This window comes from Oryctolagus cuniculus, chromosome 17 (genome assembly GCF_964237555.1).
Source record: "Oryctolagus cuniculus chromosome 17, mOryCun1.1, whole genome shotgun sequence".
NCBI classification, from domain to species: domain Eukaryota; kingdom Metazoa; phylum Chordata; class Mammalia; order Lagomorpha; family Leporidae; genus Oryctolagus; species Oryctolagus cuniculus.
In genome coordinates this window covers 15,691,332-15,716,740 of record NC_091448.1, presented here as the reverse complement: position 1 = coordinate 15,716,740, position 25,409 = coordinate 15,691,332, and the positions used below count along the sequence as shown (strand labels likewise).

General features: G+C 43.4%; 1 long non-coding RNA gene across 1 annotated transcript; it reads right to left on the bottom strand.

The window, feature by feature from the left end:
- Positions 1–1,270: 1,270 nt before the first annotated feature.
- LOC127484412 (uncharacterized) lies at positions 1,271–24,978 on the bottom strand. The gene is made up of 4 exons (XR_011383430.1): positions 24,085–24,978; positions 21,320–21,422; positions 6,260–6,374; positions 1,271–5,583 (listed from the first exon to the last, which is right to left on the bottom strand). It is a non-coding gene; the product is annotated as an uncharacterized lncRNA (long non-coding RNA).
- Positions 24,979–25,409: the final 431 nt, after the last annotated feature.

The window sequence follows — 25,409 nt, the reverse complement described above, 5'->3', positions numbered from 1 at the left end:
CTCTTTCTCTCTCTCTGTGTAACTCTGCCTTTCAAATAAAATGAATAAATTTGAAAAAAAACCCACAAACTTTTCATGAAGTTTTACACATTTATTTGAAGGGAAGAGAGAAACAGGTCAGTCTGGGTTCTCCTTGTAGGTAACAGGGACACAAAGACTTGAGCCATCACCAGCTGCCTTAACAAGAAGCTGGAATTAGGAGTGAAGCTGGGACTTGAACCTAGGCACTCCGATGTGCGATGCAGGTGCCCCAAGCAGCATCTTAACTGCTAGGCTAAATGCCCGCACCCACTCTATGAACTTTTTAAAGTCCATCCAACAGCTGGATCAAACACCCACTGTCACTCAAACACGGTTTGTACGTTCTTGCCTCTGTGCCTTGGAGCTCTCCTGTGCCCCTCACCTGAGCCCAGGTTTATATCATAATACCTTCAGGAAGAAGTCACTGGCCATTCCTTCATGTGTGTCTCTTCTCCCATCCTTCTAACTTGTCTGGGTCACAACCCATGTTGTGTGTGGCTAAAGTGGCGCAATTATGTTCTCTTTTTTATTTTCATTTTATTTTGTGGGTCTTGGTTTCTCAAATAAAATGTAAATGCAATATCCTCTCCAGGCCTACTATGGGTTATCTATGTAGCTTATGTTCAATAAGTTTGTTGGAGAATTACATTTGTTGAAGAACATATAATAGGTAAGGAATGATTGCCCTTGTTTTCTAGTGTAAAATCTTCCACTCATTAATGAATTGCTATCCTAAGTTTTGATAAAGACAACCACTATGTATAAAAACAAGAAAAGCTTTAATAAGGTCTTTGAAGAAAGAACCACGAGAAACACATTGGATGCTCACATTTCTTCTTTAACCTTTTGAAATTGATTTGAGGGGCTGGTGCTGTAGTGCAGCAGGTTAAAGCCCTGGCCTAAAGCACCATATGGGCGCCAGTTCTAGTCCTTGGGCCCCTGCACCCACCTGGGAGACCCGGAAGAAGCTCCTGGCTCCTGACTTCAGATTGGCTCAGCTCTAGCCACTGCGGCCATTTGCAGAGTGAACTAGGGGATGGAAGACCTCTCTCTGCCTCTGCCTCTGCCTCTGTAACTCTGTCTTTCAAATAAGTAAAAATAAATCTTTAAAAACAAAAAAAGAAATTGATTTGATGGCTGTTTAATAAAATCGTTCTTGGTATCACTGTCAAATATTTAAGTTTGGTCAGAGTGTATCACAGGTATGGCATTTATCTCATTACCTAATGTGAGTCATTGTACTATTTCTGGACGCTAAAGAAATAAAAGGCACAGCCCTTGAGCTCTCTAGAGAATGTAAAATTTAATTGGAGGCTAAAAGATACACACACAAAACAACTTGAGATGAAATCCAAAGAAACATCTTAGAACTGCAAGAAAATATGGGAAATATGCCAATCCCCAAAAGACAAATATCCTATGCTTTCCCTGATTAGTGGTAACCAATATACAGAGTACAAAAAATGTAATGTATGTGAGCAAAATTGACGTTTGTGATTTGATTGTTGTTTAAAGCCCTTGACTATACTCTTCCACTTACTACTCATTGAAATCTCTATTTAGTGGAGAGTTAAGCTTGTGATTATAAAGTAAATTGAAAGTAAGTCACTGTAAAATTTAAAAGAAAAATAAGAAAGGAAGGAACCAGGAGGGTAGGAGTGAGGGATAGAAGGAAGGGTAGGAAGTATCACTGTGCTTTTAAAATTGTACATATGAAATGTATTCCCTTTATATAATGAAATGAAAAAAGGTAAATATGGGACAGTATAGATGGAAGCTTCAATAGGTACGGAAACTTAAAAAAAAGGTCATACTTGGCATACAAGGAATCTAAAAATTTTGGTTTTGAGGATTAGAAGGAAATATTTAGAAGAGAAGGGGCATAGGTATTTCTAAGCGCAAAGAAGCCCATAGTGGAGGCATAAGAATAAGTCTGTTCAGACAGCTCTCGGCATACAGGCTTGGGGAATTGAGGGCAAGTCTGAGGCTGGAGAAAGGCAGAGGGACAGCTGATAGAGGACATCAACTATGGTTATTTTTCAGATGGTGTGGGAGCCTCTTCCTCTTTTCAGGAGCAATAACCTTGACTGTCAACAGCCCCGTCAGATCCTTTAGTTGATGCAGTGACGACCCCGGCATCCTAGGCTATTATTTGCAATAATTTCTGCCATATGAGTGTAATGGGAAAAACACATTGCAAAGTGAATTACTTTTGAAATGTATTGGATGCTGACATTTGGGGAATTAGATCCTGAACACAATGCATCCTGATTATTTGGGGTGCCTGCCCACTATGAAAAGATAAATTCAAACAATACAATATTTTTTTTTAATCAGCATGTTAAATTTAATTTAAAATTCTGTCCTTTGGCAAGCTTCTTCTCAAAACTTTTGCTTACTACTCAGGCAAATAACCATAGGCAGGGTCTATGCCCAGCCTAAGTAGTCTACATGGGCCCATGGAATCCAGAAATGCTTTCATCCAAATGTGTCAGCCCCAGCCTATGAAGAATCCTGTTGGGTCTTCTCTTAAGTTCCCAGCTGCTTCAGGGCTAGTGAAGTCCCTGGCTTAGCTGGCTTCCATTCCATTCTCTGGGGAAAAAAAAGGGGGGGGGGGTGCGGCGCCATGGCTCACTTGGTTAATCCTCTGCCTGCGGTGTGCACTGGCATCCCATATGGGCGCCAGTTCTAGTCCCAGTTGCTCCTCTTCCGGTCCAGCCCTCTGCTGTGGATCAGGAGTGCAGTGGAGGATGGCCCAAGTGTTTGGGCCCTGCACCCGCATGGGAGACCAGGAAGAAGCACCTGGCTCCTGGCTTCAGATCGGCGCAGCACCAGCAGTAGCGGCCATTTGGGGGGTGAACCAACGGAAGGAAGACCTTTCTCTCTGTCTCTCTCTCTCACTGTCTATAACTCTACCTGTCAAATAAAAAAAATAAAAAAAATAAAGAAAAGCAAAACCCAGCCACATTCTCTTATGAAGAACAAATGGCTCTTCACTTCTCCATTCCCACTCAGCAAATTCCTCTGGTGCCAGTGGCCCATCCATCCATTTGCTGTGGCCCTCCCTCCCTCGGCGTAAGTTTGTATGTTGATAGGCTGCTGGGCTGAGCAACAGTGAGTTCAGCGGTCCATATTCCAGAAGCGCAGGCAGAAATGAGTTTGAGGACAGGCCTTTTGCAAGATGCTGTAAATGTTCTTATTCCAGGTCAAGGACTTCCTTGTTTACTGAACATGTCCAATTTGTGTGCTGAATAGAACAGTGTGATGAGAGGAAGGGAAGATGGACAGGAAGATAATGGGACCTCACATGAATATTAGAGACTGAATCTGGAAATTAACTTGGAATGCTAAAGAGGCATGAGGATAGGAAAGCAGTAATGGAGGGAGAATAATTTCCCCCAGAACAGATTGTTATTTTGATCATTAAATTGATCAAAGCATGCATATAACCATGACTTTATGCCTAACAAGAGTACATGGCTTTATAAATGAATATAACAATAGCTCTTAGTTATGAACCTGTATTTCCAAGTTAAAGAGATCCTGTTTTGAGTCCTGGCTTTACTGCTTACCATGGTAACAATATTGATTATATTACTTAATCTATGTGTCCATTTTTTGAAAAAGATTTATTTATTTGAAAGGCAAAGTGGCAGAGAGAGAGAGGGAGAGGCAGATAAAGAGAGATATGAGAGAGAGAAAGAGGAAGAGAGATTTCTAATCCACTGGTTCATTCCCCAAATGGCCACAACAGTCAGGTCTGGGCCAGGCTGAAGCCAGAAGCCAATAACTCCATCCTGGCCTCCTATATGAGTGTCAGGGATCCAAGCACTTGGGCTACCTTCTGTAGCTTTCCCAGATGCATTAGCTGGATTGGAAGTGGAGCAGCTGGGACTTGAATTAGCATGCCAATATGGGATGCCAGCATCGAAAACATCTTAACCTGCTGCTCCACCATGCCGGCCTCTATACTTCCTTTTCTTCATTTGTAAAATGAGAATGGGAATAATATCTACATACTGGGGTTATTACAAAGATAAAGAGATAATACTTGTCAAGAGCTTGGTGTTGTGATCAACACGTTGCAAACAAAAGTAAAAGTTAATGCTTATTGCTTTTGAAATTAATGGAAATCTAATTTCTTGAACACAAATTGGTTTATATTCACTAGAAGAAATGTTTAAAAAGATCTTATACTGAGTCTTTAGGGGCATCAAATTATTACCCTTTATTTTATCTTTCTGATACATCTATAATTTCATTGAATGAAGTCAGGTTGCACCTGTAAATATAAATATACCTCTGATATTGCTGTGCAGTTTTTCCCATAGATAACTAGGCATATATTTAACAAATCATTAAGACAGTCTGCCATTTCCCCCAAAACAGATTAGGTGAATACCCCCAGTAGTTGAAATCTGGGCAAAATTTATGTACATACAAATGCATGTTCAAATAGAAATATATCTAGTGTTCTTAGTCTTCATTATAATGTTGCCCTTTTGGAAACTGGGAAAAGGGATTAAGTAGTTTGATCAAAGTGACTTGACTGGCTGGACACATCCTCTCCATCATTTACCCAAAACTTAGGTACTGCCCCAAGTGGAACTCACTATTTCAACCTGCAAACTCCTTCTTAAACTCCTCTTCTCAGTTAAGGACACCATCATCGACCCAGGGACCCAAGCCCGAAATCTATGAGTCATCCCAGACTTCTCTCTCTCTCATTCTCCATCACACCAAATCCTACAGCGTTTTAGCTATTAAATATTTGTTGAATCAGAACTCTCCTCTCGTCTACTCTTTGTCTCACTGCTTTTCGTTCATTTTTCGTTCACACTACCACAATCATCTCCCACCTGATCTCTGATACCAGCCACGCTACCTTCACAGCAGTCTTCAACAGGAAGACACACCTGAAACGCAGATTGTCCATCTCCAGTTTAAAAACCTCCAGTGGTTTCCCACTGCCTCTAGAATGAAGTCTGGATTTCCTAGTACAGCCTGTGATCTGGAAACACACTTCTATCCTAGTCCTCACTAAGTCCAATTAAAATGAAGTGCTCCTGTGATTGCCTCCCCTTTTAGCTGCTAGGCTCTTGGAAAGAAGAGGCAAAGTCTTTTCATCTTTTTATCTCAGCATCTGGTGGTGCCAATAAAAATGGTTGGACTCAAATGAGATGGTGATATCAGGTTTGAACTCAAGTGGATCAGCTTATAGTTTTAAAAGTACTTTTCACACTTAAAGTTGAGATAAAACCCACATACTATAAGATTTTAGTCTATTCATCTATATTTTAGTAGTTTTTAGTACACCCACAGCTGTACAGCCGTCATCACTATCAAATTCCACCATGCTCTGCCACCCCAAAAAGAAAGTCCTTACCCATTTACAGTCACTCGGCATTCTCCTCTGCCGATATTATCTGGGTGGGCCCAGTGTAATCACATGAATCTTCAAAAGTAGAGAACATTTCCGGAGGAGATGACGATGTGCAGCAGATCTGATGCCTTGTTGCTGGTTTTGAAACAGAAGAGGCCAGCTGCCAGGACAAAAGAGGTCTGCAGGCGAGAAGGGAGACTCCAGCTAGAAGCCTGTGAGGGAACGGAGACCTCAGATCTGCACGCACGCGGCTGTAAACCGCCAACATCTGCATGAGCTAGGCGGCCTCGGGAAAGGAAGACAGCCTTTCGCCCAGTAAAATTCTGACCCACGGAATTAGAGTAAATTGGTGTTGTTGCAAGCTGCTAAGTTGGTGCCTATTTTTTATAGTAGCAATAGAAAAACCAATGCAACATGGAGGTCTATAATTTGCTTTTTCATAAAATACTGCATCACAGAGATCATTTCATATTAATATGTTTCCTTATTTTTTGATAACTGCATTGTACTTTATTTAGATGAAAAGTAATTAAGAATATTATTTTTGTAGCAGCAATTATTACAAAACTAACCTTTGTCTTAGTGTAGGGTAGCTTGATGCTATATTCCCAGACTATCACTAGTTCCCTTTCTTCTGCCAGTATGGAATTCTTGTATCTGTGGTTACCCCATGCTTTAAAATGGTGTAATCCATTTTTGGAAGCTTTCCTCCTAGGTCTGAATGTTTGTGTCTCCCCCAGATTCACACACTGACATCCTAATCCCAAGGGGAACTTTTGGGTTGACTAAGTCATGAGGGCAGAACCCCCACGAAAGTATTAGCGCCTTCATGAAAGATCCCAGAGAGACTCTCACCTCTCCCACCATGGGAGCACACAGGAAGACGGTGCCATCTTGGAACCAAAAAGTGGGTCCTCACCATGCAGAGAATCTTCCAGCATCTTGATGGTGTATTTCCCAGCATCTAGAACTGCGAAAAACAAAACTTCTGTGTTTATAAGCTACCCAGTTTGTGTTCTCTTGTTACAGCAGTCTGAATGGACTCAGACAGTATTTGTTAACAATAATGATAAAGTTTATATTGGTACAGTGATACCAACACTAGGCTACACAAAACCCAGGCTTTCTTGGTAAACTTGCAGTAAATAACAGGTGCATAAAAGCAGCTTCATGAAGTGTGGCAGCTGAGGAATGTGTTCCAGCCTCAGTCGCTGGTCTAACGCCAGTGTGGGGAGTGGTGACTGGGACTTCGGTTACGGAGATTTCCCATCCAAGAGACCCCTGCGTAGGTCAGAAAGGGGCAGGTCAGTGTCAGAGAAGCCAAGAGGAATGTGCCAAGTCCTTACTCCTGAAGATAATGGAAAGTCAGTACATAGGAGGGAAGAAAGGACGAGTAGGACAGGGGAAGCTGAGGGCCAGTGCCAGCCGAGCAACCTCTCACATTCGTCACGATGACCGGCTTCAAAAACAAACAGACAAAAAACTACTGTGGAGCTAGTAAATGAGTTAGCAAGGTTGAAAGATACAAGATCAATATACAAAACTAATTATATATCTCTAACTCAGGCAATGAACACTCTAAAAAACATTTATTTGCAATAACATCAAAAATAGAATATACAAATAGCAAATAAACACATGAAAATGTGTTCAAAATCATTAGTCATAAGAAAAATGCAAGTCAAAACCACAATAAGAAACAGGTGTTTGGCAGGGTGATTAAGATATCATTTGGGGGGCTTGTATTCCCTATTGGAGTATCTGGGTCCGGGTCCAGGCTGCTCCCAATTCCAGCTTCCTGTTACTACTTACCCTGGGAGGCAGCAGGTGATGGCTCAAGTATTTAGGTCCCTGTTACCCATATGAGAGATACGGATTGAATTCCTGAATCTTGGCTTCAGTCTGGCCCAGTCCTAGATGTTGTGGTCATTTTGGAAAATCTTTTTCTGTCTGTCTTTCAAATAAAATGAATAAATAAAATTTTTAAAACAATGAAATGTCACTTGATACTCATTTGGATAGCTCAAGAACAGATAAGATAAAGTGTTAGTAAGGATATGGAGAAAATTGGAACTGGCCTATGTCGCTGATTAGAATGTAAAATAGTGCAGCAGCTTTGGAAAGCTACTTGGCGGTTCCTCCAATGTTAAACATGGAGTTTTTATATGATCCAGCAATTCTAGGGCATGTTCCTAAGAGAGGGAAAAATGTATGTCCACAAAAAACCTTGTACACAAATATAGCAGCATTATTCATAATAGACCCAAGGAGGAAACATGCTAAATGTGCATCAGTGATGAGTGGATGAGTCAAATGGGATACAGTCACACAACGGGATAGGATTCAGCCATACAGAGGAACGGTAGGGCAGGCATTTGGTGTGGGGGTTGAGACACTGCTTGGGACACAGCTGCGCAAACTTTTTCACATTCTTCAGCATGACCAGCCTCAAAAACAAAGAGAAAACCGACCATGAGGGGAATAATGAGTTCAGCAAGGTCGAAAGATACAAGATCAATATACAAAAACAATTATATTTCTATACTCTAGCGATGAACAATCTGAAAACAAAGACTTATTTACATCCCATTTCAGAGTGCCTGGCTTTGATTCCTGGCTCTGCTCTCAATTCCAGCTTCCTGCTAATGTGCACCCTGGGAGGCAGCAGGTGATAGCTCAAATACTTGAGGCCCTGCCACCCATGTGGGGAGATGTGGATTATATTCCAGGCTCCTGGCTTTGGCCTGGCCCAGCATTTGCTGTTGCAAGCATTTGGGGAGTGAATCAGCAGATGGAGGCTCTCTCTCTTTCTTTCTATCCCACCCCCTCTTTCCCTCTCTCTCTCTTTCTCCCTTTCAAATAAAAAAAATTTTTTTAACAAAGAGGAATGGGGCATTGATACATAGTATGTATGGATGACCCTCAAAAGATTATACTTAGTGTAAAAGCCACACTCAAAAGACCACATTGTGAATGATTTCACTTATATTAAATGTCTGGAGCAGACAAATTCAAAGAGATGGAAAGCAGAAGGAGCTGGCACTGTGGCACTGTGGGTAAGGCCGCTGCCTGCAGTGCCAGCATCCCATGTGGGTGCTGGCTCGGGTGCTGGCTGCTCCACTTCCAATCCAGCTCTCTGCTATGGCATGGAAAGCAGTGGAAGATGGCCCAAGTCTTTGGGCCTCTGCACCTGCATGGGAGACCCGGAAGAAGCTCCTGGCTCCTGGCTTCAGATTGGCACGGCTGCAGCCGTTGCAGCCATCTGGGGAGTGAACTAGTGCATGGAGGCCCTCACTCTCTCTCTTTCTCTCTCTCTGTCTCTCCTTCTCTCTGTGTAACTCTGACTTTCAAATAAATAAATAAATAAATCTTAAAAAAAAATAAAGCAGATGAGAGGTAGCCTAATGCTGAGAGGATTGAGGCGAAATGGGGAGTGACTGCTAGCAGGAAAGGGTTTCTTTCTGGGGTGATGAAATTGTTTTACTCTATTATGGTTGTACAACTCTGTGAATATATTAAAAACCGCTTAATTATATACTTTAAATCATGAACTTTATGGAATAAGAATTACAATTCAATAAAATACTGTATAAAAAAGATCAAGTGAAAAAGGCAAGTTAAGTACAAAAGGGGTCAGTTACACCTGAAAAGCAGATGAGTGCCAGAGTGTGTGGGACGGGGGAAAAATACGGCCATCCTCTCCCATTTCTGAAAGCACTAACCTGAGGGTTTATCAGGTTGGCAGGAATCATCACCCTGATAAACTGCTTTGAGCAAGAGCAAGGAAGGATCATGTAAATTTCCCTCCAATGAGAGACAATAGGGAACAAGCAGGTAGATGAAGAATTTTACATTTTCAGGTTCACCCCAAAATCCTGACTTTGACAAGGTTTTTCCATGTGGACTGCTAAGCTGCTCTTGGAAACGGCTCTCTAGTTCTGCCTATTCGGATCAAGGTCTTGAAAGCATAACTGAAAAGTGCTGGCATCGTTTATCCCAGTCCAGGGCCTGACTGCGATGCCAAATTTAGCCTTTGGCAACTTCTGTGGAGAGTCCCTGAGGACTTGTTTGACCTCCTTTTGGAAAGCTGCAAGGGAATTCACTTCTGGACCGAAGCCCAGCCATGGGGAGTGGCTCCGCAGGCTGCCTAATCCTCTATTAAGTTCATAATAAAGCATACCTGGGCACAGTCCATCACAAGACCAAGTACTCCTATCTGTGGGGTTTAGGCTAAGAGCTTTCCAGATAAACAAACATAATTCCCAACATTGAATATAATCAACTTGAAAGGAAGCCTTTCAAAAATGTATTGTACATATTCCTGTCTTTTTGCATGAGGTTTTTTTCAACTGGTAATAAAAGTATTACATGGCCATGATGGAAAACTTGGAAAGTCTAGTACCATTGTTCTTCTTTAGAGCTAACCATTACTAATAGTTTAGTGCATGTTCTTTCAGGTCATTTTCTATGTATTTATAAGCACAGGTACACACACACACACATGCACACAAACACTCACCCATAAGAATATTTTAAAATCTTTATATAACATAAACAGGGCACACTATCTATTGGCCCACTTGCTTTTCCATTAACAACATATCTTGAAGGTCTTTCTATGTTAGTACATATAAATCTACCTTATTCTTTTCTTTTCTTTTTTTTTTTTTTTTTTTGACAGGCAGAGTGGACAGTGAGAGAGAGAGAGAGACAGAGAGAAAGGTCTTCCTTTGCCGTTGGTTCACCCTCCAATGGCCGCCGCGGCCGGTGCGCTGTGGCCGGCGCACCGTGCTGATCCGAAGGCAGAAGCCAGGTGCTTCTCCTGGTCTCCCATGGGGTGCAGGGCCCAAGCACTTGGGCCATCCTCCACTGCCCTCCCTGGCCACAGCAGAGAGCTGGCCTGGAAGAGGGGCAACCGGGACAGAATCTGGCGCCCTGACTGAGAGAAATGTTTATATATTTCCATCTGCTTGAAAGGCAGAGTGACAGAGACAGAAAGAGACATAGAGACAGAGAGAGAGCTTCCATCCAGTGGTTCAAATGCCTGCAACAGCCAGGGCTGGGTCAAGAGCCTGGGACTCTATCTGGGTGGCAGGGCCTTATGCACTTGAGCTATCATCTATTGCCTCTCAGGATGCGTTAGCATGAAGCTGTATCAGAAGCAGAGGAGTTGGGACTGGAACTGGGCATCCCAGATGGCATCACTCTTATTATGCCAATCGCCTCCAAATAGCTATTCTTGAGCATGTACTAGATGAATCTAGGTTTGGCATGTCAGTTTCATTAAAAATCCAACTGTATGGGTAGCCATTTGGCACAGCAGTTAAGATACAGCTTGGGACATTCGTACTACCTGGCTTTGAGTCGGGACTCTGCTTTTGATTCCAGTTTCCTATTGATACACACCCTGGGAGGCAGCAGGTGATGGCTTAAGTACTTAGGTCCCTGCCATACACGTGGGAGACCAAGACTGAGTTCTGGGCTCTTGATTTTGTTTGGCTTGTCCCAGCCCTAGTTGATACAGGTTTTTAGGGAGTGAACTAGCAGATGGAAGATATCTCTGTCTCTCTGCCCTTCAAATAAAAAGTTAAAAGAAATAAAAATTATTTAAAAAGCCATAAAATCCTATTGTAGTTTTGATTGGGATTACGTTGAGTTACTAAAATACTTGGCATATTTACCATGTTGAGTCTTCATCAGGGAACATGATATATCTTTTCATTTATTCAAGTTCTAAAAATGTCCCTCAGTAAATATTTACAGTTTTCTTGGTGTGGGTATTCTGCACATAGTTGGCTTCTAGGGTTAAAATAATTTTTTGTGGCTATTATTAATGGGATCTTTTTATCCCATCTTCTTTCTATGTATTTTGTACTAATTGAGACTCTGGTGTATATAAAATTCTGAATCTTGTCTTTTAACATTTAACTTAGTATTATGCCAGATATATATTTCCTGATGAATACAAATACAGTTTTTGGTTGCATAATTGTCTGTCAATGTTTATGTATCATAATTTGGAAAACCACTCTTTAATGTTGGTTAATTAGAATGCTTATGATATTTTAAAATTTTAATTTATTTGTGAGGTAGCAGGGAGAGAGAGACACACAGGGAGAACTCTGCTGGTTCACTCTGCAAATGCCTGCAATGAGAGATGGGGCTGGGGACCAGGCTGAAGTCAGGAGCTGGGAACTCAATTCAGGAGTCCCACATGGGTGGCACAGACCCAGCCACTTAAGCTATCACCTGCTGCCTCCCAGGATGCACACTAGAAGGAAGCTGCAATTGGCAGCAGAGCCAAGACTTGAACTCAGTCACTCTGATATGGGCTACAGGTGTCACTCTGTCATCTTAACCACTGTGCCAAATGCCCTCCCCACATTGCGTATAATTTTTAAAATGCTAAATACTACTGTTATGACCATCTTTGTATATAAATCTTAATTCTGAGTTATTCCTTAAAACACATGTGCTATTTCTCTACCTTCTGCAGAACACAGACATTCCCTGAAAGGTCTTGGATAACACACATTTAGGCTGAATTAAAAATAAATTCATGTTTATTACATTTTTGAATGTTTTGTTTTTATTGAATTTATTTACTCTTACAGACAAGTCCTGTATTCTTCCCATTACTTAGCCATTTTCAGACATGATTAGAAAGTAATAAAGTGGAGGATAAACAAATGGCAGTGTCATAATCCAAGTTAGTGGAGTGAGAATGTGCGTGGGAACAGAAACCAGGCGGCGCTGACCTGTAGCTGTTATCTCCTTGCATCTATACCTTTTAGCCTCATGAACTTACTTTGTGGTCTGCATTTGTCCATTTGACTCTGCGTTTCTCCATCTGATGTGCAGTCTCCCACATCTTCACAATTTTATTAAGTGCCTCACGGAACTATTTACGTAAAGTTGCATGTTGCGCAATTCAAGGACTGTTTTATGCTGACTGTAACTTAACCTTCTTGATTACTCACACTTTACATAGACATCAGCTTCTAGAATTTCCCCAAGGCCTCCCGAGGTAGGTAGGGTTGTTGTCTCCCACACTAAAGGAACTGACTTGCTGTGCTTCTTGATCTTTAAGTCATTGCTCATGCCTTTGTTCATCCCATCCTCCTCCACACGTCCAGCTTTCTCTGCTATCCACATGGCTGCTGGGATGGTTTCTCCTCCTTCTTCTAGTTCATTGCTTTTACTTTTCCATGGGTTTGGAAACTAGACTGACAGGTCTTTTAAAATCAAATCCAGGTAAAAATTAATAGCCTCTGAGCAATGGATTGGGTGAGTGTCAAGGAGTGATAGGCTGATCTTTAGTGGATGGGCCTGATGATGGTCTCCTTCCATACTTTTTATTTCCTTGGTTCTTTGTTGTGCACCAGAGAGATGAGGTCATCATATGGCCGAGTTCCATGTAATGAAGTTTCATTACAATCACTAGGTGAGTAACATAATATTAAACTCTCCCTTACCTTTTCCTTAACTGAATTCTGACTCTATTCCCTTTCATTCTTTCATAGTGTATGTCAGACTGGGTTGACAACCTAGAGAAATTAATTGTTCATTGGACTTCAGATAAGTAGGATAAGATCTAATCTAACAGGCATTGTGGCATAGTGGGTAAAGCCGCCGCCTGCAGCGCCGGCATCCTATATGGGAAACGGTTCAAGACCTGATCGTTCCACTTCCGATCCAACACTCTGCTACGGCCTGGGAAAGTGGTGGAAGGTGGCCCAAGTCCTTGGGCCCCTGCATCCATGTGGGAGACCCGGAAGAAGCTATTGGCTCCTGGCTTTGGGTGCAGCTCCAGCCATTGGGGCCATCTGGGGAGTGAACCAGCAGATGGAAGACCTCTCTCTCTCTCTCTCTCTCTGCCTCTCCGTAACTCTGCCTTTCAAGTAATAAATCAATAAATCTTTTTTTTTTTTTAAAAGGTCTAATCTGGCCGGCGCCGTGGCTCACTAGGCTAATCCTCCACCTGTAGCGCCGGCACCCCGGGTTCTAGTCCCGGTCAGGGCGCCAGATTCTGTCCCGGTTGCTCCTCTTCCAGTCCAGCTCTCTGCTGTGGCCCGGGAGTGCAGTGGAGGATGGCCCAAGTGCTTGGGCCCTGCACCCCATGGGAGACCAGGAGAAACACCTGGCTCCTGGCTGCAGATCAGCGTGGTGCACCGGCCGCAGTGTGCCGGCTGCAGTGGCCACTAGGGGGTGAACCAACGGAAAAAGGGAGACCTTTCTCTCTGTCTCTTTCTCTCACTGTCCACTCTGCCTGTCAAAAAAAAAAAGTCTAATCTAGGGGCCAGAACTGTCGCATCGTAGGCTAGGCCTCTGCGTGCAGCACTGGTACATCCCATATGGGCACCAGTTTGTGTCCTGGCTGCTCCTCTTCCAATCCAGCTCTCGCTTATAACCAGGGACAGCGGTGGAGGATGACCAAGTGCTTGGGCCTCTGCGCCTATGTGGGAGACCCGGAAGAAGTTCCTGGCTCCTGGCTTCAGATCAGGGGGGTCATTGCAGTCTTTTGAGAAGTGAACCAGCAGAAGGAAGACCTTTCTCTCTGTCTCCCTCTCTCTGTCTGTAACTCAAATAAATAAATAAAATCTTTTTAAAAATCTAATTTACATCTTCATTTCCCCTACTTTTTCTTCCTCCCAGTTCATCTACATATTATTTTTAAATATTAAAATCTCTGTACATTTCACATTAAACAACTACAAAATCCTTGTTTTTAAAAAATTCACTTGTCCCATTTGACTAAAAAGAAATTAAGTGTATTCCATTATATGAAAGGAAGCAATGTTTGTTTACTGTGGTCTTCTTTTACTCACAGCTAATTGCAAAGGGCTGTACTAGTAAGCAATACTGTGTAGTTATCTTCTGTAACGATCAATCATTCTCCCTTTGCTGCTGATTGCCTCCCCTTCCCCAATATTTATTAATTACCTTGTAACTACTTTTGAGTGATGGGATACCAGTATCTTTAAAACCTGTCCAACAATTTGAGAATCAGAGTTCAAATCTTACATACTAGTGGGTCTTTGTATTATAATACATATATTATAATATATAAGTACCCTGATGACAATGCTATAATTTCTTTAGCATGTTACCCTTGAAAAAAATGTGTCAGCTATGAATGCAAAATGGGTAATCACCAATATTTTGGTTTCAGCTTTAGATCAGGTAAAACTTTCTTATGTTTTACAATGTCATTCTTCATTTTTATACATTGCATTGTGACATTTATACCATTTTTTTTAATAGAGTTAGTGAGAGAGAGAGACAGAGAGAAGGTCTTCCTTCCATTGGTTCACCCACCAAATGGCTGCTACAGCCGGCGCACTGCGCCAATCTGAAGCCAGGAGCTTCCTCCTGGTCTCCCATGTGGGGTGCAGGGGCCCAAAGACTTGGGCCATCCTCCACTGCTTTCCCAGGCCACAGCAGAGAGCTGGACTGGAAGCGGAGCAACTGGGACTAGAACCTGGAGTCCATATGGGATGCCAGCGCTGCAGACGGAGGATTATCCAAGTGAGCCACGGTGCCAGCCCTACATTTATACATCTGCTAGTGAAAGAACATTGTAAGATCTCACACAGTGGCAAAGTCTACCAGTCAAGTTTATTATTTTTGGTAGCATCATCCTTTTTGGTACTTGTTTATGGAATTATTTTAATACTTTATTGCATTCTCCCACTTCCCCACTATTTATAAATATGATTAGAAAATGGAAAAATGGAAATGTTGATGCTTAGTAATAAGAGGCATAGGTTTCCTAAACTCAATATACTTGAGCAAAGATGGAGTCATAAGCTATTTACAAAGCAATGATTCTTTAGCCTCACTCTGGCAGATATTAAAAAGGACAAAATTAGAAGCTATAAAACATGTTAGAAATACCTGATTGGGGGCTGACATTGTGGTGTAGCAGGTAAAGCTGCTGCCTGCAGAGCCATATTTATGTATAGTCCATAAAAATGCAACTTATCAGAGTGGACATGTGGCACAGCTGTTAAGATACCACATGGGAGGGGCTGGCACTGTGGTGCAGCATCCCATACGGACGCTGGTTCCAGCTCCAGCTGCTCTACTTCCTATCCACTGCTCTGCTAATATGCCTGGGAAAACAGTGGAAGATGGCCAAGCGCTTGGGCCGCTGCACCTATATAAGAGACCTGGAGGAAGCTCCTGGCTCCTGGCTTCAGCCTGGCCCAGCTCTGGCCATTGTGGCCATTTGGGGAGTGAATCAGCTGATGGAAGGCCCCCCTCCCGCCCCTGCCTCTCCTTCTCTGTAGCTCTTCCTTTCAAACAAATAAATACATCTTTTTTTTTTTTTTTCTTGACAGGCAGAGTGGACAGAGAGAGAGAGAGAGAGACAGAGAGAAAAGTCTTCCTTTTTCCATTGGTTCACCCCGCAATGGCCGCTGCGGCCGGCATGCTGATCCAAAGCCAGGAACCAGGTGCTTCCTCCTAGTCTCCCATGTGGGTACAGGGCCCAAGGACCTGGACCATCCTCCACTGCCCTCCTGGGCAACAGCAGAGAGCTGGCCTGGAAGAGGGGCAACTGGGACAGAATCCGGCGCCCTGACCGGGACTAGAACCTGGGGTGCCAGAGCCCCTTGTGGAGGATTAGCTTATTGAGCCGTGGCACCACCCAAAATAAATAAATCTTTAAAAAATATGATTAAATGTCATATGTTAAAGGTGAGTTGCAAGGAGGGATTGAGCACTCTTTTTTCAGCCATCTAGAAAGAAACTGCTCTTAAGTGATGCATTTCATTTTTGCAAAATCAACTTTGTGACCAGGAATGGGCAGAAAATAAGCTGGAGTTCTGCTGTTAGGGAATTTGAAATGGAGTTTTATTCACCTTGATTATCTGGTCCAAATGTCCTTTATAGAATTATATTATCCATACTAAATACCTTCAGACTGCAGAGAAGCAAGGAGCAGATAAAGCAGTATAAGACACATAGTTAGGATTTCACCTCTCTGTTTCTTTTGTTGATTTCCCCTTCTCCAAAATAAAGGTGTTTCTCATGCGTCCGTCCACAAACTAGGATATCTGATATTTATTGGTAAATGGATTTATTTTCACAATTTCAATCTGTTATGAATGGAAAGGGCATGGTAATAAGGTAAAAGTTCTTTGAGGGAGGTTGGTTGAAAGGTTAACTTGGGGACCAGTGTAGTGGCATGATGGGTTGACCCACCACCTGCATCTCATGGATGCTGGTTTCGAATTCCGGCTGTTCCACTTCCAATCCAGCTCCCCGCTAGTGTACTTGGGAAAACCACTGGGGGATGGCCTGGGTGCTTGGGACCTTGCACCTGCATCTGGGTCCTGGATGAGGCTCCTGGACTCAGCCTGGCCTAACCCCAGCTCTTGTGGCCATTTGAGAGGTGAACCAGGAGATAGAGGATCTCTCTCTCTCTCTCTCTCTCTCTCTCTTTCTCTCTTTCTCTAGCTCTGCCTTTCAAATAAATAAATAAATCTTAAAAAAAAAAAAAGACTTAGTCCAGGTATTTTCCTGTCTTACAGGTCCAGAAATTCCAGTCTGTCCTTGACTGGGACTTGTTTGGACCCAGGGAGGGTGGTTCAGGGTAACTAGAACCTTGAGAAATCATTTTATTTTCCAGAAGTCTCATTTATTAATTTCAGAAGGGAAAATATAATGGCTACATGATTAGGTTGTAGGAACAATCTCTCTGTCGCCCATTCTTTTCAGATCTATTTGATTACTTCAAGTAGGTAAATAAAAATTTCAAACTCACAAATATTTATTCAGAATTTATATCTCACATATTGTGTTGGCTGGGCGAGGTCTGTCTGTGAACCAGGCAGCCATTTTCCTGGTCTTCATGGATTTCATGGTCCTATGGGTCTAAATTTAGTGAGCATAAAATCCGAGTAGTTCTATGATTTAAATGTTTAATGACATTGTCATGATTTGAACATGGTTTGTCCCCTCTGAACTCATGTTGGAATTTAATCCCCATTATGAGATATTAAGCGGTAGGACCTCTAAGAGATGACTAGGGCTTTGTTCTCATGAACGGATTAATCCATTTGTGTGGTTAACGGTTTGATGTGTCACTTTGAGAGTGGGTCTGCTGCAAACAGCAGTTTGGCTAAGTCCCATGCACCTCCCTGTCTCATCATGTGATGGCCTGGACTACTTAGGGATTCTGCCAGCAAGGAGGATGTTACCAGATGTGGTCCTTCAACCTGGAGCCAGACCATGGACAAAAATGTCTCTTTTCTTTCTACTAAAGCCATCTGTGTTATTGCAGCACTAGAAACAGAAAAAACGGACTAAGACAGACAATTTAGCTATGTTAGCCAGATGTACCCAGCTCTGTAACAAGGACATGGTCACAAAAGGACTGAGAAGATTGAGTCCAAAGGCCAGGGCATCCTTCCCCTTCCTGGCATTAATTAATTCACTTTGCTAATGTATTACTCTCTGCCTTTCATTTTCTACATTTTAGGTTCACTACCTAATTGCCTTACTTTGATACATCAATTCTTTTATTTTAAAGTGTTTATTCATTTATTTTATTAATAATAAAATTAATTAATTAATTAAATTGTATAAAATGCTTATACATGGGTGTGGTACATTGAATGAGAATGCTCCGAGCCTTACCTGTGGGCCCCAGGCTCTTCCACACATATGAACTTAATCTTCACATTGAACCCAATGAGGGAATACAGGATTTTTTCTTTTGACTTTTTTTCTGTTGTGGTAAAATATACACAGCATAAAATGTAGTAGGCATAGTTTTTAATCTCTAATGCACAGAGAAATGAACTAGAAATGGAGGAATTTACTTAAGGACATGCATGCAGTTGAACTGGGATTTTAGGGACTGAGTACCTGTCTAGGGTTTTTGCTTACAACTCCGCTGCTGTATTCTTCCTCCTGGGGTACTCATGTTCTTTTCCTTCTCTATCAAACTCCATTTGTCTCGTGGCTATTTCTCTTAGGTGACTTTCCATTATCTTAAATCAGGAGTTCTTACCTGGATCCCACAGGTGAGTTTCAATGAATATCTTTAACCTTTGTATTAATCAGGACTCTTTTCTATATAAGTGGCAGAACTGTGACTCAAACAAACTTAACCCTGGAGGAATAGCAGTGCAGCCTAAGGTACTTCCTGGAACCCGGGGGCATGGATTGCAGGAAATAATGTGACCAATCTGTGGACTCACTGCCCTTAGGACACACTCTCCTTCCTGTGTCTTCTTGTCTGTCTGACTCTCCATTTTTTTCTGTTTCTCTTTTCAGATGCAGCATTTGAACACTCTCTGTTTTGCAGGCTCATGTGTTAGGAAATACATCAACTAACAGCACTCACAGATTAAGCTGCTAGGGAGAGACTGATGTGGTCTTTTGGACATACAAAACTTCCAGTGTGAAACTTCTAGAAAAGGTTCTGATCAGCCCAGCCTGAGTTAAGCACACTCTGGTAGCCAATGCCAGAGTGTACATTACAAATTTTAAAGCATACATAAGAATGAATGCATTTTTTTCTTGACAAGAAGAGCTGTTGGTTCCATCAGATTTGTGAAGGTGGAATAAAATAATAAAGAACATGATAAACCCAAAAGAGCCCAAATCATGTCCTGCTCTTATTCCAAACCAGTCCTCCTGGTGCCTCTGCTCCTGCCACTGGTACCCTAGTCTTTAAGACTGCTAGGCTTGTTCCTTTGTTGTATTTTGATTCCTCACTGTTCTTTATCCCACATTCAGTTATTCAGAAGGATTTATTAAATTTTTCCCATGCAGTGGTTACTCAAATGATTACCTTTTATTTCCTCTGCCACAATCCTTGACTTTAGCTTATTAAATAGTAATATATTCCTAGCCAAATCTTTATCACTCGTCTCACCTTGCTTAACTCCACCCTTGTAGATGAGTATTTTAAAAACAGCTGTGCTATCATATATTCATTCATTATTTATTTGAAAGGCAGAGTTAGAGAGAGGCAGAAGCAGAGAGAGAGAGAGAGAGAGAGAGAGAGAGGTCTTCCATCTTCTTTTTTACTCCCCAGATGACCACAACAGTTGGAGCTGTGCCAATCCAAAGCCAGGAGCCAGGAGCTTCTTCTGGGTCTCCCACATGGGTGCAGGGGCCCAAGCACTTGGGCTACCCTCCACTACTTTTCCAAGCCACACTGTTATTCTTCTGCTCAGAGACACTGCGGTGTCTTCTTTCCTGAACAGTAAGAAAGATTCTTACACTGGGCCAACTCTCTATCCTCTTACCATGGACATTTTTCTCTTTTTATTGGTAAACTCTGGTTCAGCTATACTTTTTGCTCAGGGGTCTGTTCTTTAGACTTGCATTGCATTTTTTTGTTTTTCACACCAATGCTTGCTTTTATTAATAAGGTGACTCATCCCCAAAAAGGGTCCATTCTTTGACCTAAGGAGCAGTTATACTCCAAACCTCTTTTTTTTTTTTAAGATTTATTTACTTATTTGAAAGGCAGAGTTACAGAGAGGCAGAGGCAGAGAGAGAGAGAGAAAGAGAGACAGAGAGAGACAGAGACAGAAAGAGATATCTTCCATCCACTGGTTCACTCCCCAAATGACCACAATGGCTAGGGCTGAGCAGATCTGAAGCCAGGAGCCAGGTACAGGGTCCGAAGGATTTGGGCCATCTTCTACTGCTTTCCCAGGCCATAGTAGAGAGCTGGATCAGAAGTGGAGCAGCTGGGTCTTGAACTGGCGCCCATATGGGAGGCTGGCACTGCAGGCAGTAGCTCTACCCACTATGCCACAGTGCTGCCCCCCCAAACCTCTTCTTAATCATTATTCAGTTTCCAGGGCTTCCTTGGAGACTCAATGCCACTGAAAAGCTGGGAGGTGTTCAGTTTCCTTCCTTCTCTCCATCTCTAACTTTCTCTTATTCTACTTTCCTCTAAAAGTAGTCCCATCCTATCCCAGTCAGACTTCTTTCCCTCCTTCTTGTGACATCTTACAGAACTCTGTGTTTTATTCATGTTGACACTCAACTCTATTACATGCTGTATTAATATTTACATGTCTGAAGCATTTTGTCTCCAAAATTTGTTTCTCAAATCAATTATATATGCCCAATGGCATTTATCACAGAGGTACACATACAGTTGGCACAACATTTATAAATGTCAATGGAAAATAGCTGAGAATTTACTTACTTTATATATGAATTTTTTACTTTTTAATAGAGGACACTGGAAACATCTAGCAGTAGTAGCTCCTCTAAGTAGAGATGTTTTTAAGCTAGTCTGGAAATTATTAAATATTGACCAAAGGTTGAGGTGGTATTTGGTAGGGAAAATGTTGAAACTATTGGGTTCGAAGTCATCAATTGAAGATCAATAAGAAATGAGATTACAAAAAAAAAAAAAAAAGAGAGAGCGAGAGAGAAACTCATGTACATCAATTTTTCAGAAATATTTTCATTGTGTAACATGGCTCTCATTTTTAAAATGATGCATTCTGTGTTGTTACTTGTATTTTTAAAATAAAGACTTATTTCTTTATTTGAAAGGCAGACTTACAGAGAGAGATGAAGCCAGGATCCAGGAATCAGGAGCTTCATCTGGGTTTCCCACATGGGTGTCAGGGACCCAAGTACTTGGACAATTTTCCTCTGCTTTCCCGCATGCGTTTGCAGGGAATTGAATTGGAAGTACAGCAGCCAGGACTCAAACTGGGCTGCCCGCACTGCAGGCAGGGTTAACCCGCCATGCCACAACGCTGACCCTTACCTACCTTTTATACAGTAGGAACAGTGTAGCTAATAGAGGATAAAGTTTGTGTTTGGATTCAGGTTGTGGCCCTACCGGTCATCCAGCATGACTTTGAGCTGTTTGTTTAACGTCTCAGAACCCCCATTAATCTAAAAAATTGAGATAACAGTTACCTGATAGGCGGTTGTGGGTGTTAAATGAGGTAGTATTTATAAGGCAGTCTGTACTGGCAGCCAGTATGTGATCCACCAATGGAGGACGCTGTTACTCTTTATTCTGTAGGGAGAAAGTAGAGAGAAGAGGGTAGATGATGGTTTACTTAAGAGACTTAGGAGTGCCAAGACATAAACAGAAATACGTGATGGTACAGAGATGTCAGATCAAGGATAGGCATTTTGAATGGTGGAAATGGCACTGATACGTGGGGAGATCTAGAGTAAGGGTGGACTACTTTATGGACAATTATTTGCAGGTTCCTCTTCATGAGACAATTATGTTTGCAAGTCTAAATTATAATACTCTAGTATGAATTTGTTGCAGGTAAAAAATTAGCATTTTAAGGACTGCAGATATTAGTGACAGGCAGGGAAATCAAGGACAGGAGGTGAGGACAGGGGTGGCTTCTGTCTCCAGTGTTGCCTCTGTACCCCACCCTCACTTCTGTCAGGGATATAGGGTTTCCTCCACACTGGTGGATTGTGGCAGCAAATCGCAGAGCTTGTCAATAGAACCATGTGGAAGAGAACTGGCTGAATAAGAGCTTGTTGGGTGGTCAAAACAGCTGGCAGCTGTTCCATTCTAGTGGGTACTGGCACTGCCCAGTATGAAAATGGGATTTGGGAAAGGTCAGCCCAAAGAAATGGGGACCTTTGGAAATATGAGGAGGCGAGTGAGTCAGAGTTCCTCACGTCATCAGACCTGGAGACCTTGTAGGTCATAGCTATCAGAGCTTACTGTGGGAAAAATCTGACAAAGAGCTGTGTTCCTAAAGTGGAATGATTACAGTGCTTTTCTCCTGTCCAGGAAGACAGGTTTAAAGGTTTTCCTTTCCTGAATTATTACTACACTTTTCGCACTTTCTTGTGAAAAAGTTTCAAACAAATTTTAAAAGAACAAAGGCATATCATTTCTTAAAAATTCATCTTTTTTGAATGTAGTGATCCGCATAAGCATAGTCCAGCCAGATTTAGTGCTGGTAGCATTGTGTCAAGTCCACAGGACAGAATTAAATCTGTCAATATTTCATGATTTCTAGTTGCTGCCACCTGAACTATTTTGAACTATTTTGAAAAACTACATGTTATACCATGACTGCCTTTTGTTATCTCTGCTGGGAAAAATGTTATCAGCTTCAGTGAAACTCATGGGGAAAGAGTTAGATACAAAGTAATCTTTAAAAAGACCAAAGGAGAATTAAGTAGGGTAAATTCAAGTGTAAGAAGAATAATATAATAGCAACTATTGTTTCCTGAGCACTTTTGTGTACCACTCTCTGTGCTAAGTATTTTCCAAAGTTTCATTTAATCTTTACAAGCATCCTGCGAGGTATCATGACCTACATTAGAGGAAGAAAAGAAGGTTCTCAAGATTAGCTCAAGGTCACAAAGCTGGTAAGTGGTGGAAGACTGATTAAACACAGGTTTTCTGACTCCAGTGATGGTGACCTTGTAATGTTTCTTTGTGTGTAAAACTGTATGTTAAAATACAATGCTTCTTTGTGTGTTAAGTCTGAGATTAAAGAGCAGGTGTTTAGCCAGAGGCTAAGACACCAGCAGGGTCTATCAGAATGCCTGGGGTTCAATACCTGGCTCTAGCTCCTGACTCCAGCTTCCTGTTCATGCAGACACTGGCAGGCAGCACTAATAGCTCAAGTAGTTGGGTTTCTGTCACCCACATGGGAGACCTGGATTGAGTTTCTGGTTCTTTGTTTCAGCCTTGCCCAGCCTTAGCTGTTCTATTGCAGGCATTTGGGGAGCAAGCCAGGTGGTGGGAGCTCTGTCTGTCCCTCTCTCAAGTAAATGTTAAAAAATTTAAATGAGAAACCAACTGATTTTTCTGTGTATGTTTGTACACAAACATCTCACACACAAGAGTATTTTAAAAAGTTTGTAGAGGGGCTGGCACTGTGGCACAGTAGGTTAATCCTCTGCCTGTGGCACCAGCATCCCATATGGGCACCAGTTCCAGTTCCGGCTGCTCCTCTTCCGATCCAGCTCTCTGCTGTGGCCTGGGAAAGCAGTAGAAGATGGCCGAAGTGCTTGGGCCCCTGCACCGGCGTGGGAGACTGGGAGGAAGCTCCTGCCTCCTGACTTCGGATCGGCACAGCTCCAACTGTTGTGGCCATTTGGAGAGTGAACCAATGGAAGGAAGACCTTTCTCTCTGTCTCTCCCTCTCACTGTCTGTAACTCTACCTGTCAAATAAATAAATAAATAAATGATATTTTTAAGAAAAGTTTGTGGAAAATAGAATTAATTTTCTTTATTTTATTTTGGTGCGAAATTCTTGAAGTGCACACACACTCCTACACCTTTGTAACCATTAATAGATCAGCATACGTTTCCAGCAACCTAGAAGGCTCTGTGCTGTCCCTCCTCTGTCAATTGCCTTCTTACATAATCACTACCCTACCTGCCTCTATGACCATAGGTAGACGGTTTCAGTTAATATATTTTTTTGGGAATTATCACCAAAAGATTCCATAATGTCAGTCCATCACTTTGTTATTTTAGCTGTTAGTTTTCAGAGCTGCTCTAGCTCTGACTTTTCAAGCATTTCCTACAGTGACCAGATGTTGGACATGGCTTCATATCCAGTCTCTTGCATTGCTCTGAAAATAATACTATTAAAAAAAAATCAAAGAAAATGCCAGGTGAAGTGCGAGGGGACGGGGTCGATGCAGTTGGGCTGTTATCACACAAACAGACCTCTCTACCTACCTCGGGAGCTGAGGACACAGCTTCCTTGATTGATGTAATTTCGCGAATCTATTTCCAATCATGGCATCTCATTAGGAAGTGGATGATTACAAAAGGTCATTTCAGTTTATGGAAGGGAAGACTAGCCAGGCAGAGCATGCAATCCTGACTGCTCTGCATCCTCTTGCAGCACCCGAAAGCACTTTGATTCCAAATAGCTTCCACAGTTGACCTGCCGTTTCGCAGGAGGGAAAATAGAGGGGAAGAAGGTCCAGGTGGAGGTGCAAGGGGACGGGAGACCTCGTATCCTCAACGAGGCTTCCCCGCGGTGGCTTTCGCAGGCTTGCCGCCCAGCTCTCAAAGCCACATGGCTGCGTCTCCACCCTGGAGGCGGAGCGGCGTCACACCTGCACCTCAGGCTCGCAAGCTGTGGCGCGTGCACTTCTCGGCAGACGGTCTTCTTCCTCCCTCTCCATTACCACCCCTCCCCGCGCGGTCGGTCGGTCGGTCGGTGGTATTTTTTTTTTTTCCGCCTCATTCTGATTCCCACCACAGCCAACTGTGGCACCGTGAAACAATCTAAAAATCACAATCGAAAGCCCAGGAAGCAAGAACTGACACTTGTAGGCTTCGATGACTCCAGGAGGGACACGTGCCTGAGGTGACCGAAGGTGGGGCAATCTAGAGGAACGGTTTTCTGGCCATCAAAGCGAGAGGACAAGCCCTGAAGTGGGCGCACGTGACAGCGGCCGCCACCTCGAGAGTGACATCACCCTGGGGGCGGGGCCGGGCTCTGCAGGGCCTCGTCAGCTCCTGAGCGTCTTCCCCCTTCCCCACCAAAAGCAGTCCACCCCGCCAAAGCCCCCGCCCCCCACCCGAGGAAGCGAGAAATGCCCAGACACCACAGAGCGCCGGGGCGCTCTCTCGCCTTCGCCCCCAGCCGCTCCCCGGCCCCGAACTACGGAGGGGGAGGGGCGGGGGCGCGCGCTCCACCACGCACGCGCCCCCACGCACGCGCTCTCCCTCCGCGCTCGCGCTCCTCCCCACCCCGGCCCGGAGGGGGCGGGGCTGCGGGCGGCCTCCAAGGGTGCGACGCCCCCGGCGCGGCGGCGGCGCTAGCGAGCGGCCGGCCGGGCGCGGGTTGCAGGGAGCGCTGCTGCGGCGGGGCCCGCTGGCACAGCCGCCTCCCGCGAGCCGCCCGCCCAGCGGGAGAAGCCGAGAGCGCCCCGAGCGCCGGGCCCGGGGCTGCCGGCGCTGCCCTCCCGCCGCCACCCTCCGCGCCTCCTCGGGGCGGCCCCGCCCCCGTTCCCATCCCCCTCGCGCTCACCTCCCGGCTGTGCCGCGCG